Below are 5,000 nucleotides of genomic sequence, written 5' to 3' on the forward strand. Positions count from 1 at the left end.
CTAACTAAGCATATGAACCTTGAATTGTCTTAATAAGATAATTCAATCAATCCCTTGTTTTGAAAGAACTCTTCAAGGACCAAACGGTCCCTTTCCTTCATACTTCATATAAATAAATCGAAAACCCCAGAGTATATCTTTCCACGGATCGAAGGAAAAAAGACAGTTCAATCGAATATTGATTTTTAGATTCTTTTATCTGTTAGAAAAAGAGATAATCTACTATTTTTCCTTTTAGAAAATCTAAAATTCAATAAATAAATAAATAGGAGACTGGGAATGAAAGTCTCTTTCTCGGATCTATTCTTCATCACACTGGTAAAACAAAACAAAAATACCGGATGCAACGATATTGAAATATTTGGTACATGAAGCCATGATCTAATAGATATACATCGAAATCAATCTACAATCTACTTAATATAATTAATATATAATATAGATGAAATTAATCTTTGATCTAGAATCAAAGAAAAATAATAAATAACTCTTATGGTGTGCCTTGGAAGAAAGGTTTCTCTGAAGAGGAAAGGAATAACAAATTATTCCGATAATTTTTCCTATAAAAAATCTAGTAACAAGAAGATTTAATCGGAAATATCGACAAATTCTTGTGGACTCCAAAACAAAAAAATGAAATAAAAAAAATCAACTGCTCCAATTTCATCTCTATCGAATTTTAATATCAGAATAGCGGATATAGTCATGATTCAATAGGTCCGGTCCACTTACTTTTTACTTTTTCTTTTGTTGATTTCTAACCTTTCGAATCGATTTGGTTGGTATAATGGAAAATAGGAATATTCGGTGATTCAAGAAGTGACTTTTCATTATTCCTAAATTCATACTAATGAAAATTGACTAAACAAATGTTCAACTTTATAACTAAGTAAACTGATAATGTATTATCCAGTTAGTTACTTTTTTTATTACAAATAAAAAGAAAATTCTCCCATCAAATATGAATACTAGATTGGGGTTTTACAAAGCCCCATATCGGATTTGAACCGATGACTTACGCCTTACCATGGCGTTACTCTACCACTGAGTTAAAAGGGCCATTTTTATTTAATTCCGGAATTATTCACTATGTGGATTAAATATCTTTATGTACTTATATTATAAACATAAGTATATATGCATTAAGTACGTGCAGTAGATACATAGTGTCTAGTGGCTCATTGTTGAATAATAAAATGGATTTACCTAGGAAGTATAGGAGAAAATGCAATGAATTGTTTCAAGACCGACTCGAATATAAATAAATTCAATTGAAATAATTAAAAAAAATACTACTACTAGATTTCTAATGTCGATTCTAATGAATAATTCGTCAAGGACGAATAAAAAACAATTCTATGCAATTCTGAAGGAGGGAAAGATCCCTCGGCTAGAATCATTTGATTATATTGACAATTTTAAAAAACGGATCATACTATCATCATAGTATGATGGTTGTTGGTCAAGCGGGCCCCCATCGTCTAGTGGTTTAGGACATCTCTCTTTCAAGGAGGCAGCGGGGATTCGAATTCCCCTAGGGGTAGGGTACTACGAAAGGAAATTGATCATGGATTACCAATAAGTTGAAAATTGATTCTTCCTGGGTCGATGCCCGAGCGGTTAATGGGGACGGACTGTAAATTCGTTGGCAATATGTCTACGATGGTTCAAATCCAGCTCGGCCCAATAATTCGCCAATCCGCCATGAGATGATATAACTCCCTTTGTACTTCAGAAATACCCGATCCGGAGATAAAAAAGAATCAAATTTTCTGCTAGATCCTGTATTTCCCTGGGATTGTAGTTCAATTGGTCAGAGCACCGCCCTGTCAAGGCGGAAGCTGCGGGTTCGAGCCCCGTCAGTCCCGATGGATCCAATAAATATATCAAAAAATCTCTCCCTTTTTCTGAAGGGGACCGGGGGAAGAATTCCATTGTCAAAGCAAAGGGGAAATCCTTATTTCTTTTTTCTTTCCTTTTGGTAGGAGAAAGACATATGCGGTTGGATTAGTACAATTATTGGTAGCATTATAGTGAGTATTCCAAGAAATGCTGGCTTTTTCGATTGCCCCCAATGCATGTAATGGAATCGAGTACTATACTTTTTTGAGGCGCGCATACACAAAAGGAATTCCTTTGTTGTCCAATACAAAATTGAATATAAGAAAATACTTTCCAGAAAAAACAAAAAAAATAATTTCTTTTTCTGGCTACGGATTTATGGAACCTTACTTACTAGTTTGAAGTTGCAAAATAGATTTCATGCAAATTACACACTGAGCTTTTGGTATAGGTGTCCCGGGGCTAATAATCGATGAAGAAAGGAGGGGGAAGGACAGATCAACCAAAGATCCTCCTCCTCTTAGAAAGGCGAATGAATCATTTTTCCTATTTTTAATTTTGTTTTAAGGCCCCATCGACGAACGAACAAATCGGAAAATAGTCAATTTGATGAATATTCATTTTATACGGTCTCATCTTTATCACACTTCTTTGTCTTTCAAGTCAAAAATAGTTTCGTTCTAAACTCCTTTCTTTTTCCATTTAGCTTTTATTGTTTGTTTGGGTTTGTAACTATGTGACCACTGGAAGTGGAAGAGCTATTTGATGAGACTTCATCAGATGATTGTACAAGAAGGAACTAGATAGATTAGAGAGAAAAAAAGAACAGATAATAAAAAATGATAAATAAATAAAGGAATTTTGGGTTAGGTCAGCAATCCGAGTTTGGGGCGGTATGGATAAAAGAACTTCCTATGTTATACTATTCAATTCTCGACGACGAATTTATTTGATAGTTCAGATATTGTTATTCATGATATTGATCTGATTCAAGATCATCGAGAGGTAATATTCATTCATTGAATTTACAGGCCAAAGATTTATCATCTCTATGGGATTAAATCCCGAGTTATTGCGAAGTAAAAAACCGATGAGATTATGGAAGTAAATATTCTTGCATTTATTGCTACTACACTATTTATTCTAGTTCCTACCGCTTTTCTACTTATCATTTATGTAAAAACAGTCAGTCAAAACGATTAATTATTAACTAATTTGAATGAAACTTAACTTCTGAGTTCTTAGCCAAAATTGACGAAATAAAATGAAAAAGATTCCAATTTCATGTCTTAAATGAAATGAGTGGACTAGAATCGGCAGTATTCTAATAGATAGATAGTATGGTAGAAAGATTCATCTATTTCTTTCTACCATACTATTTATTAGTTAGATTCTTGTTTATAAAGCTGCCCCCTGGAATAAAATAAAGATAGAGGATGCATATGATATGGATCTATATATCAATCTACAATATTATCTTGATATATGTGAATATCAATTCCATATATGGGATTGACATAGCATCCAATTCCATTTATTTGCTATATCTATTTGTTCTGATCAATCTGAATTACTCCTATGTCTTATAGTTTGAATTACTATATTTTTTATTTCCAATATGAATCTCAGTATCTATTGAGAGAATCAAATCAATGAAGCAAAAGCGATAGATATAGGCATATTCAAAAAATCACGTAGTAATCTTTTTTTTTAACATTCCTAAGAAGTAAACCATTGACAGTAGTTCCACGGGCATCGAAAAGGAAGAGTAAACCTCACTGATTTTTAAGGCCTGAATCATGATATGAAATAGGTTGATAAAGTCTAAATCCAATTTCCAAATTCGAAAGGTAAATGCGAAATATGTGACTCACCTGACGATCTTATTCTAACTAGTATCTTTTTAGACAACCACTATGTTTATATCCTTTCTTTCTCATACAAAGTGTGTATACACTTAGCAAAATCACTTTTTCTTTGAACAGTAAAGAGAGAACCAAATAAAAAACGGGTCCGGCCCTCCTCTGTATCACCTAGGAAGAGGCCATTGATTGGAATAGAAAATTTAGTAAGAATTAGGTTCGAATAAATTTCCTGGGATCCTTTTCCTTTCGAACTACAAACATGGGAATCGTTGAAATAGCTCTTTGATTGAAAGAGGCTGATTCCTATAATACATTACTCCAGTCGAGTCCAATGGAATTTCAAAATGAAGATATTTTTATGTTATTCCAAACGTGTTGCAGAACCATCTACAAAGCAATTGATAATGATACAGTTTGCTTCCTTAACTCAATTAGCAGAACCCCTAGAGTCCACTCCTTCCCCACACTACGAGTGAAAGGGAAAAAGTAAAGACTACCATTAAAGCAGCCCAAGCAAGACTTACTATATCCATATGAATTATGTCCCCTATCTCTAAAAATATAAAGGAATTGTTCCATTATTCCTCACTAATAATAGTAGAATCAATGGCGCAGAGTCAAAAAGAACGAAGACTATTAATAAACAAATCCAATAAATTCGCTAATTTTATAAGAAATTTCTATATGATTTATAATCGAGAAAGATTAAACCCAAGCAAAATCCGCAGTAACATCTCAAGGGAATGTTACTAATGGAACATGTAGAAATAATAGGTCCTATTCTTTTTTTGTTGACCCTCATTTGAATTGATTGGATGCTTGAGCACTGAGATATTTTCGTGAGTTCCTCGTATATAATAAAGTATCTTCCGCCCCCTTCCACAACTATTTCGATTTCCTATCGGGCTCTCCAAGGTCCAGTCATTATACAATGGATTAATAATAGAAAATTTTGATTTGTAGTAGAAGGTAATTGCGAAGTCTTGATAGCCCCTCGAGCATTCGAATATTTACTTGAAAGCTAAGCCTAAATATGCAATGCAAGGATATTTACAATTTTTTCTAAAAACACCCAGACCAAAACAAGTATCAACAGTCTGCTTTCTCTGCTTCTGCTGGCGAATCATTCGTCGGGTTATATCAAAAGAAGAAAAAAAGAGATTTCCAGTTTTTTGTTGATCAGGCGACACCCGGATTTGAACTTGGGAAAAAAGGATTTGCAGTCCTCTGCCTTACCACTCGGCCATGTCGCCAAAATGCTACAAATACAAAATAGATGAAAACTTTCCCGGA

General features: G+C 33.6%; 1 protein-coding gene and 3 non-coding genes across 4 annotated transcripts in view; 2 read left to right on the top strand and 2 right to left on the bottom strand.

The window, feature by feature from the left end:
• The window catches only part of LOC138338147 (cytochrome b6-f complex subunit 4), an 81,710-nt gene that overhangs the window by 47,904 nt on the left and 28,806 nt on the right, over nucleotides 1-5,000 (top strand). The window lies entirely within an intron of this gene.
• Nucleotides 988-1,059, bottom strand: TRNAT-GGU (transfer RNA threonine (anticodon GGU)). The gene has a single exon. It is a non-coding gene; the product is annotated as a tRNA-Thr (tRNA).
• On the top strand, nucleotides 1,795-1,868 carry TRNAD-GUC (transfer RNA aspartic acid (anticodon GUC)). The gene has a single exon. It is a non-coding gene; the product is annotated as a tRNA-Asp (tRNA).
• Nucleotides 4,889-4,960, bottom strand: TRNAC-GCA (transfer RNA cysteine (anticodon GCA)). Its single transcript has one exon. It is a non-coding gene; the product is annotated as a tRNA-Cys (tRNA).

Source organism: Solanum lycopersicum, chromosome 9, assembly GCF_036512215.1.
Source record: "Solanum lycopersicum chromosome 9, SLM_r2.1".
Lineage (NCBI taxonomy): Eukaryota > Viridiplantae > Streptophyta > Magnoliopsida > Solanales > Solanaceae > Solanum > Solanum lycopersicum.